The following is an 11,332-nucleotide window of genomic DNA, read 5'->3' as shown; positions in this document are numbered from 1 at the left end:
AGATTTCCATTCATATGTACTAAATTAGTTATTGTTACCCGAGGGAAGACTTACCGAGTATTGATGTTTCGTATTAAGGAGTGATTTTGCTGGTTTTTCTCCTATGCCGAGAACAGATTTGTGACTTCAAATTCCTTAAAGTATTGGACATTATTATGATTTGTACTAAAACTGTTTTCTAAACCTCTTGTATATACCTCTGAGGATCTTCTGTACTCGTCTTTTATTGCTGCTGTAACTATTCTGAAGAAATATAAATATGATCCTTTGTGGAGGCCGCCACTATTGATGATCTATCCTTCTATCCTGAAATTATTCAAAGTCCTCAGTGGTCGCGACTTGGCTTTCGAAAACCCTTCGACATCTTTGGTGAACCCGACGTGAAAGCGTCGCAGAAATTTCAGGATGGGAGACACTTCAGCCTCTATTTCAGCTTCTTCTACAATTCCAGTTGCCTCTACTTCAGCTCCATCTATGACTGCTGAGTCAAGTACTTCAACGGAGGATCTAAAACAGATTTTGCAGAATATGTCCATGTATATGCAGCTCCAAAATCAGCAAACACAAATGTATATGCAACAGCAACAACAATTGCATCAACAACAGTTGTCTCAGCAAAGGCAACTCTATTCGGAGCAGGAGAATGCAAACAGCGCGACTAAGGCTATTGAAGCAGTTGAGAGTGAGAAGAAGCTATTTGACGGGCGTAATGTTTCAGCATATTTGAAGACATATGAGATCAAGATGGGATTTTTTGGAGTTCCTGCTGGACTTATGAGTAAGTACTTCCTTCGACTTGTCACACCTGCTTTGAGGACAAAGGTGACTGATTTATATATTCAAAATACACATTGGCAAGATTTTAAGAAGGCACTAAAAGAAGAATACTTCCTTGAGGACTTTGGTATGGCTACTCGGCGGTCATTCCGAGAGTGGGTCTACATGCCAAACAAGGGTCTTGCTGCTTCGGAGTTGATTCGAGAATTCGAAGAAAGGTATAGTCAGCTTGATGCTATTGAACAAAGAGCATTAGATGTTGAAAAAGTTGAACTTTTCTTGCAAGCTGCAGATCCTGCTCTTCAAGAAGAATTGGGTGAGCTTCTTGAAGATCGCACGAAGCCTATGGGTCTTAAAACTGATTGGCAGGATGCTCAGGATGCAGTCTCGACATTGACCAAGAGGAGGATATGGAAGACTCGTCTACAGAATGGTTCCATGACACCTACACCATCATCTGCTCCTATGCCTACTTCTATCCCTATTATTTCTTCTCCTCCTCAGCCAGTTTCTTGGCCTATGCCAGTGCCTACTGTTTCCACTCCACCTATTCCTCCTATTCCACGACCGATGCCTACACCTTCTGCTCCAAACCCATCTGTTCCATCGGTGCCTACTTCTATTGATGACATAATCAAAGGTATCACAGATTTGACACTTGAGTCAGTTAAAGCGGAGTTGGTGGGAAAGTTGAAGGAGCAGTTTGCTTCGACTGTGCCTACTACTTCTTCCAGTGTTCCTACTGCACCTAGGAGTGCTCCTAGTGCTCCTAGGAGAGATCGGAGATGTATTTGGTGTGATAGTACGGAGCATCAACATTGTAGGGATTGTGACTCTTTCCAGGATGCAAGGAGGCAGAATTTGGTATATTGGGGGCAAGATGGTAAGATTTGGTTGACTGAGACAGGAGCTCCACTTGCTACCAACTTTGGTAAAGGTGGAATGAAGAAGTTAGTGGAGGACATGGCTGCGCGTACTTCTTATGTGACGGCTAGAGGTGATGCTTCTGCATATGGAGTACAGATTGAGAAGGGATCGGAGACTCAGTCTGCACTATGGACTTATGCTATGGAGTCTGCAAACAAGGGGAAAATTCAGCAAACTGTTTTGACTAGCGCAGGCTCTAACATCAGATCAGAGACAGGTTGGGACTCGCCTGTTGACAGGTATTCTATTTATGCTTATTTGGCTAAATCTCATGGTGCAGATGTATTTGTTGAGGAGAAGCGTAAGAGGGATGAAGACAATCCAAGTGCAGCTAAGAAGACTAGAGGGGGTGAGTTTGTTACTCCACCTACTGCAGGACCGTCTTCACGACCAGGGCCAGATCGACAGATGGAGGATGCTCAAAAGAGGGAAAAGAGGCAAGAGCCTAGAGAGAGAAAGCAACCAGGATTCAGATTGATGTCCGATATTGAGACATCTACAGATATGAAGAAAATCTTTAATGATAAGATACTTGGCAGTGAGGTGACTTTTACTATTTCTGAGATTTTGGGCATCTCAAAAAGAGAGTTTCAGGATCAGTTTCAGGAGGTCTTGAAGAGGAAAAGACATGCATTGGCTACTACTGATACACAGGGAGTTTTGATTGGAGAGTTGGATGAGGATGATGATGAGGTTATGGTTGATAATGCTTCTGTTTTGCCACAGGTAGAGAAGAGGGTTCAGCCTATGCATTATGCTGAAATTGATGAGCCTGTTTTGATACCGCGTAGTCACTTTTCGCGGAGCCATTGGGCTAGGGCAACTACAGAGACGATGGTAAAGGTTGGAGAAAAACAGGTGCCTTATGTTGCATTGGTTGATCATGGTTCAGAGATTAATCTCATTGTTCGTGGAGTTTATGAGAGTAACAGATGGCCTATGGATGTAGAGCATGGGTGGCGTATGAGAGCCGCCAATAACACTGCAGGTGATTTATATGCTGCTTGCCCTAGTGTCAGGGTTTCTATTGGTGATGTAGAGGAGGATTTTCATTTCTTTGTGCAGGATTCATGCTCTTATCCCATAATTCTTGGTCAGCCATTCATTACAGAGATGCGCATGGAGACAAAGGTCATGGATGATGGATCTGCTTATGCACGGATTCGCAGTAAAGATGGTATGAGAGCAGTTCAGTTTATGACTGTATGTGTGAATCATGTTAGAAACAGGGATACTCTCAGAGATGCACCCTTGCCCACTGTGAGGGATTCGGGTTTTCATTAGGTACCGCCGTTTCGCGAGACGACGGTGGTACAGAGGAGAGGAGATTGGAGTTCTCGCCTCCTGGCAGCAGTGTTTTCTCCTCCGGTTATGTTGGGATTTCAGCAAACAGTTCAATGAGCTATCAGAAGACTTCTCGATTGCCTAGAGCTGCCAGGCAGTATATATGCAGGAAGGAGAAAAATTTGAAAAATGCAGGAATTTTGGAGGATGATGAGCACATAGATGGTATGTATGACAGTGTGATTTGTGCAGATACGATGACAGAGATGGGAGATATGCTGAAAACTGATATGCTGAATTGTCATGGTAATGTATTAGTGCAATCCCTGGACATGTTTCATGAAATTGCAGATTTTATGTCACAGATTGAGTCAGAGGCTGAGGAAACTCAGCAAAGAGTGTTGAGTGCTGAAGAAATTCAGCAAACAGAGTTTCCAGCTGGTTATGATCAGCTTTCAGAGAGACAGAGGGCTGAAAATTTTCAGTCAACAGAGTTTATTGCTGAAATATTTCAGCATTCAGAGTTTGGGGCTGCTTCTATGCAGTCCATAGAGCAGAGGGCTGAGATTATTCAGCCATTGGAGTGCAGAATTGCTGATTTACAGCAAGGTTTATGTAATGCAGAAGAGCATAATGAAGCCAGGGTTGACACGAAGTACAAAACTGTGGATAAGAAGGTGAAGCCGGTTGCTGTACCGCTTCCATCTGACAGTGATCAGCAAATAGAGAGGGCTGCTAAACAGCAAATTTTGAGGAATCCGGAGCATATTGGTCATAAATTTTCAGCAGAGACACTTGCTGAATTGAAAATTGGAAATGGTGATTTCTTGTTACCCATGGAGAAGCAATGCTTTCAGGAGATGCTTGAGCGTCATGGAAGGGGATTTGCTTTTGTCCCACATGAGATTGGATGTGTGAATCCTGATATTGTTGCTCCTATGGTCATTTTTACTATTCCTCATATTCCATGGAATCTCCGACCTATTCCAGTGCCTAAAGCACACTTGCCAAAGCTGATTGATTTATTGAATGAGAAAATCAGGATGGGAATCCTTGAGCCTTCATCTGCACCATACTCAAACAGGTGGTTTACAGTTCCAAAGAAGAATGGTACTCTTCGATTTATTCAGGATATGCAGCCAGTGAACAGAGTTACCATCAGGAATGTTGGTATAGGTCCAGTTGTGGATGAGTTTGCAGAGGCATTTGCTGGACGTGCCATCTATTCTTTGGGTGATTTGTATTCAGGTTATGATCAGCTTCAGCTGGCTTTGGAAAGCAGGGACATAACCACCATGAGAACTCCTATTGGGCTTGTCAGGATGTGTACCTTGCCTCAAGGTGCTACTAATTCTGTTGCGCATATGATGAATGCCATGCATAAGGTCCTTCGTGATTACATACCTCAGCTTACTATGCATTTCTTGGATGATGTGCCCATTAAGGGGTGTGCAGAAGAAGAGAAGAATGAGAGCCTAAATGAGCAGGGATGCAGGTACTTTGTGGCTGATCATATTTCAGCATGTGAGAAGATTTTGGCCAGGTTAGAAGAAGTGAACTTGACACTTTCAGGGCAAAAATCTGTTTTTGGAGTGAATGAGGTTGTCATTGTTGGGCATATGTGTGGATATTATGGCAGGAAACCCTCACCTGATAAGGTGAATGCTATAGGCAAGATTGCAGAGTATTGTTCCACCACTTCTGAGGTACGGAGATTCATTGGCGCTTGTGTATTTTATATGATTTGGATACCTCATTTTGCACACATTGCAGATTGTTTGTATCAGTTGCTTCGAAAGGGGCAGAAATTTTATTGGGATGAGAGCCACACTAGAGCCATGCGGAAATTGAAGAAGTTATTGCAGAATGCTCCTACTCTCAGGAAAGCGGATTATAATTGTGATAGGCCTATTGTATTGACAGTTGACACTAGTCCAATTGGCATAGGTTGGGCTGTGGGTCAAGATGATGCAGATGGAAATAGGTATGCTATTCGGTTTGGGGCGAAAGTCCTAAACGAGAGACAGAGGAGATATCCGCAAATAAAAAGGGAGTTATTGGGGATTGTGACGGCTCTCAAATGTGACAAGGAGTACTTTATTGGAGCTTCAGTTGTGGTAGAGACAGATTGCTTGCCATTGATTGGTATGATCACGAGTTGCTCTACTCCGGATATAGCCATGTTGAGATGGATTGCATACATCAAGTCATTAAATCCGGAATTTAAACACATAGCAGGGAAGGATAATCCAGTGGCAGATATGTTGTCTAGAGCCAGATATGATGATGAGGAGACTCTACTTGCAGAAGAAGATGATGCAGAAATTTCAGCCACTATGGTTGATCATGTTTGTCATGTTTATGATATTGTGGCTTTCACAGAAGAGCTCTATGTTGGAGATTGGTTGCAGATTGGCAGGTACCTTAGTACACTAAGCAAAAGAGATGAATGGACAGATGAAGAGTTCAAGAAGATCAGAAGGAAAGCTTATGGTTATTTTCTCAAGGACGGATTTCTTTGGAAGCATCCGAAGAAAAGAGGCGGATTACCTTTGCGGGTTGTCTGCGATAGAGAGACACAGTTACAGGTGATGAGGGAGTTTCATGAGAGTCCTTGGGCTGGTCATAGAGGAGTATGGGCTACTTATGAGAAAATCAAGGAGAAATATTGGTGGAAAGGCATGTATAGAGATGTTTCTCACTTTGTTGAGACTTGCAGAGACTGCCAGATGTATTCAGTAATGCGCCATAGAGATGAGCTTCATCCGACCTATCCGCTATGCATTCATTATAAGTGGGTAGTTGATTTGGTTACCATGCCTATGGGTCTATGGCAGATGAGATACATTGTTTTGGCTAGAGAGGATCTTACTAATCATGTTGAGGGCAAATCTTTGAGAACGAAGACCACTAGTGCAGTGTGTAAGTTCTTATTGGAGGAAATTTTCTGCAGGTATGGTTGTGTGGGTAAGATCACTGCGGATCGTGGTGAATTGGATGCAGATGAAGCTAGGGAGTTTTTCTCTCAGCTAGGAATCAAATTGGCTCTAACCACAGCATACAATCCAGAGGGAAATGGGAAGAGTGAAAGAGGGCATCCGCCAATAGTGAAAGCATTAGCCAAAGCATGCAAAGGACGGATTGGAGAATGGCCGAGACTTCTACCATTTGCTTTATGGGCTGATCGTACGACTCATAGTGTTACTACAGGATATATGCCTGCAGAGTTGATGTATGGTCAGAAACCTGTTATGCCGATTGAGACTTGTGCTTTGACTTGGTCAGTTTTACCTTGGCAGGAGGATTTGACGAGAGAGGAGCTCCTAGCTCTTCGGATTCGACAGTTGGAGAGGAGACCTGAGGATATTCAGCTAGCTATTGACAGGTTGAAAGTTGCTAGACTAAGGAACAAGGACAGGTTTGATAGCAGGCATCGCTTGCGGCCTAGAGCAATAGAAGAGGGAGATTGGGTATTGGTCTTTGATAGCAGCCTTGAAAATCAGCATACTGCACTTCGGAAGATGGTGAAAAGATGGTTTGGGCCATACATAGTCAGACATGTCTTTGATAATGCAACATATGAACTGACAGAATTGGATGGGACAGTGCTTAGAGTGCCTATTGCTGGAAAAAGAATCAAGATTTTCAAGAAAAGAGATGATGAGGATTATGCACTGGAAGAATTTTCGAGAGAAGAGCAACGACAAGAAACTCCAATGGAAGAGACAGATGATATGGCTGAAAATCTTGTTGATCTACCGGAAATGCATAATGAAGAGATTGATTTGTTTGTGGATCTTGATGATAATGATCATGGGTAGTTGGCCCATCCGGAGGATGCGCAGGATTAGAGGGGGTGGATGTCGTATTGCTGCGCATTCGAGGTGTGTAAACCACCCAAAAGTTGTGCATGGGATTTGGTACTTTGTACATATTTAATTGTTGTGTTTACATTTATTTTCTGCGCATGAGTGAACATGATGAGATGCTTTCAGCCTATTTTGATACATGTTGCTGCAAAAAGGCTTGGAATCATTGCTTGCCAAAATCCATCAGCACTATTGCTCGTAGACGAGGAGCCATTGATTGTTGGACGGATTCACGGTTTGAGCTTAATGACTGAGGCTGCTTCATCATGTGGTTTTGGGTTTTCTATAGAGCGAAAGAGGATGGCCCTGTCCTTCTGGGTTTGTGGCGTCCATGGGAGCACGGTGGCCATGGCCATGAGCACACACAGGTGCATGCATATGTGACTACACACGCATCGGAGGAGAAGGAAGAAGCTAAAATTTTCTAGAATAGATGGTTTAAAATTAAACCAAGAATAATAATATGGGAGTTACAAAGGCTAAAGAGGGGATTTTGAATGGTTAAAGAAGATGTGGATCAGGCTGGAAAAAGAAAAGCTTTTGATCTATTTTTGAAAAGAGGAGCTTTTTGAATTGGGAGAGAGAGGGAAAATAGAAAAAGGAGGAAAGAAAATAGACAAGAGAGAGGGAAAATAGAAAAAGGAGGAAAGAAAATAGACAAGGGAGAGGGAAAAAAGGAGAACAGAGGATACGAATGAAGGGAGGAAGGGGAGCTATTTTGAAAAGAAAGAGGTATTTTGGGGGGGAACAGGCATTCAGAATCTGGTGTGTTTTGTTCTTTCAGGAGGCATTCACTTCAACTCGTGGACAGAGAGATAACCGGCCATTACATCTGAGGGTTTTCTCCGGCACATTACAGAATCTCTGATTTAACACCCTTCATTCTTTCTGCGAGCATGAGACAGCCACTCAGTCGACGTTCCGTGTTTGATTTATCCTCTAGGCATCCACTTTAAGCTCAAGATTGATGGGAGCGATCAGAGAGGAAAGAAAATAGAGGCTACGGGGAGAGCAACGAGGAGTGCAGAGAGGTTATGGTGCTAGTGATGGGTTGCCGTCTAAACATGGTTTGATCAGGGATGCTTAGGCTGCATTGGATCATCTGTTGCAAAGGACAGATATTGACTCTGCAATCTGGGAATAGGGGAGTTTACGCTGAAACAGAGGAAAGAGGAAGGAACGGAGCATAGGAAAATCAGAGAAAGGATTGGAGAAGAAGCCGAAGCCTTATCAGAATATCACGGATGAAAGTAATACAATTACAAGAGAATCGGCGAGTCTTTCATTACAGTATTACGACTTCTGTGTGATTGGAGCTTCACCTTCTCTGACAACGCCTGGAATACGACGAAGAAACGGCCAACCTGCTTGCTACGATGAAGGGGCCGAGACAACGCGGAAGGAACCAGTAAGAAGGCCCTACTGAAGGTCATCAAAGAAGGAGACCAATAATGATCGTCAAGCTGCGGTAAACGTAAAGTAAGAAGGATGATACGCGGAGCTGGAAAACAGAGGACGTAATCAGCTGTGAGGAGGAGGCTTCAATGGAAAAGCATCGATTTCAGAAAAGCCCGTCTATTACAAGTTCGCATATCACGTCCGAAATACCCTCGTCAACCTGGATTCTGCACCTTCCTGGTTCGTTTCCGCAGCCTCTCATCATCACTTGAGTGCTCAGCAAGCTCGCAGTATCGCACAGACCGTGGGCCCAGTATATTTGCTTTCAGTGCCTACTAGTGTTGATTATGAGCAGAATCCACTGAGTGTCTACTATTACTATTGCTTCGATGGAAATGAGAAAAATCTGTCCTGCTGCATTGCAGAGGTCACCAACACACCATGGGCAGAGAGAGTTACCTTTATATTTGATGCAGGAGGTGATACTGTTGCAAAACCTCTTCATGTTAGCCATTCATGGATATGTCAGGGACTTGGAAAATCAAAACCTCTGTGCTTGACAAAGAATTGGTGTTCACAATAACTGTGCAGAATTCTGAATTTGGTAACTGTTTCACAGCAGCTTTGAAAGCAAAGAGAATAGAGAAGCCTTTACTGGTTGCAGAGGCCTTTTTCTGGTTGATGCCTCACAAAACAGCACTGGGAATTTATTGCAGGCACATAACCAGGCTCTGTATAACAGTGCAAAAAAGCAAAGAGAAGATCATACGAGTTTATAAAGGGATGATGCAATTTCTTCTGCAAGGCAAGTCTGATGACAATGTGACCATCATATTTAATGATATCTCATCGTGGTTGGATGACAGAATAAGGTTCCAGTCCGTTCATGACTGAAGATTTCCATTCATATGTACTAAATTAGTTATTGTTACCCAAGGGAAGACTTACCGAGTATTGATGTTTCGTATTAAGGAGTGATTTTGCTGGTTTTTCTCCTATGCCGAGAACAGATTTGTGACTTCAAATTCCTTAAAGTATTGGACATTATTATGATTTGTACTAAAACTGTTTTGTAAACCTCTTGTATATACCTCTGAGGATCTTCTGTACTCGTCTTTTATTGCTGCTGTAACTATTCTGAAGAAATATAAATATGATCCTTTGTGGAGGCCGCCACTATTGATGATCTATCCTTCTATCCTGAAATTATTCAAAGTCCTCAGTGGTCGCGACTTGGCTTTCGAAAACCCTTCGACAACGTGAGCATACAGCGACCGATCTGCGCACCATGTGTCTTTCTACTAACATATCATATTTTGGCCACCGCGATGGTTAGTTTGGGTTATGAGTCGGGTAGCAAGTGAGCACCTTCATACTCTATCATGGACACATAGGATTGCGTATCATCATATTCGTCGGACACCCCTTGCTATTTATGTAGGGGGCTAGTTAATAACCTAATGCACTTAGTGTAGGGCCTAATAGGCCTTGGTTTTGTGCTTTAGTATAGTAACGTTAGAACCAAGGGATTGTTTTAGTAGTACATTGTGTTGAATGGTGTAGTAAAATATTTTACTTCATAAGGCCAAGAGGGCCGTTCTGTTGGTTGTGAAATGTTATATCTCTTTAGGCCAAGATCCATATGTCTATTTGGTGCAGGTATGTTTAATGGTTTTCTATTTTAGTGATTGCATCACACACATGTTGGACAAAGTGCGCCTGGAGGGAGCCTTTACTGCTGTGGAGAAGCTCCTTGTGGCCATTCCAAGTGGTATCGTCGCCTTTTTGAGTTTTTTCCTTAAGCTAATAATGTTATATGTGTATGTGGGGATGATTTTCTTTTCGTTTGTGAGGACCAACAATCAAGGCATGAAATCCTAGGATTTGGTTAGGTATATCTGGGGGAGATTTGAGTAACCGTCTACCTCCTATCAAAACATTCTCAAGCATTAAAGACCTGTGATAAAGGGGGAGATTTGAGTAACCGTCTACCTCCTATCAAAACATTCTCAAGAATTAAAGACCTGTGATAAAGGGTAGTCCTTGTGACCCTGTTCTTCCTGCTTGCTAGGCAGCTGACCTAGAAGCCCCTCCTTGTTTGAGGCAATTAGAGAAGCCTTCCAAAATATCAAAGAAGAGTAGGTTCTAAATATATCTCAAGATAAAATTTACAAAGGTGTGTAAAAAGGGGTTTTGACAACTCATTAATTTTTTTAAAAAAATAAAAGGAAGAAAATTTCTACAAGTAATTGATTATCGCCTAGCGGAGGCTTGGTAGGTTCCTGGGGACAAGTGTAATGCCTTATCTTCCTAGGGGTAGCAGTTAGCTGAAAAGAGAAGAAAAGGAAGGTTTGAGTGAAAATAAAAGTGAGCATAAAAGAAAAGGATTAACTGTCACCTCACGAGAGCTTCGTAGGTTCTTGGGTGTTGTGATAGGACCTAAGGTTGATGCCCTATTCTCCTTGGGTCACTTTACGCTCAGCTCCCTCCTTTTTACATGCCCAAGTATGAAACCTTGAAAGGAAATTTGCTATAAGAAGAAACTATGATGACCATGCTAGAGGAGTCCTCACCTAGTAGGAGGTCTTGGCCGATTGTCCTAAGTTAGGTAGGTAGTTTAGACCACCACTAGGATGACCTCTTTGATAAGCTTTTTAGCCAGACCATGTTAGAGTAGTTGGTTAGCGACTCACTCTGGATTTTTGTCAGATTATGTTGGGCCTATCCCTTGTGGATTTTCATGCCTTGATTCTGTTAGGGGATAGGGTGAGAGCTATTCTTGTGCTTTGATGAGTATATTTCTTGTGGCAGCTTGATGCTTTCTCTGGTCATTGTTTGTGCAGATCAGTTTGTGGGATTCGACGGGCTAAGTTGCCCTATCCCATGGTCGCCTATGAGAGAGGAATTTAAAGACCCTTTTTGAAGCGGAAAAGAGCCCGAGAGGCTGTAAAAGACCAAATTTTCATGCAAAATGAAGTAGTTGTGGATCGATGAGCTGGAGTTTTTCTAGATGGAGTTCAATGACAAAAGCCCAACGCAAGTCTCGGTTCATCGATCGAAGTCCATTTGTGGTGCGC

General features: G+C 42.8%; 1 pseudogene; it reads left to right on the top strand.

Annotated features, from left to right (window-relative positions):
* Positions 1-7,123: 7,123 nt before the first annotated feature.
* LOC148022043 (uncharacterized) lies at positions 7,124-9,149 on the top strand (annotated as a pseudogene).
* The last annotated feature ends 2,183 nt before the right edge of the window (positions 9,150-11,332 follow it).

Source organism: Lygodium microphyllum, chromosome 17, assembly GCF_053477565.2.
Source record: "Lygodium microphyllum isolate KBCC chromosome 17, Lygodium_microphyllum_v1.1.10, whole genome shotgun sequence".
Lineage (NCBI taxonomy): Eukaryota > Viridiplantae > Streptophyta > Polypodiopsida > Schizaeales > Lygodiaceae > Lygodium > Lygodium microphyllum.
The sequence above is the reverse complement of the archived record's forward strand: the minus strand, read 5'-3'. Positions and strand labels throughout refer to the sequence as shown.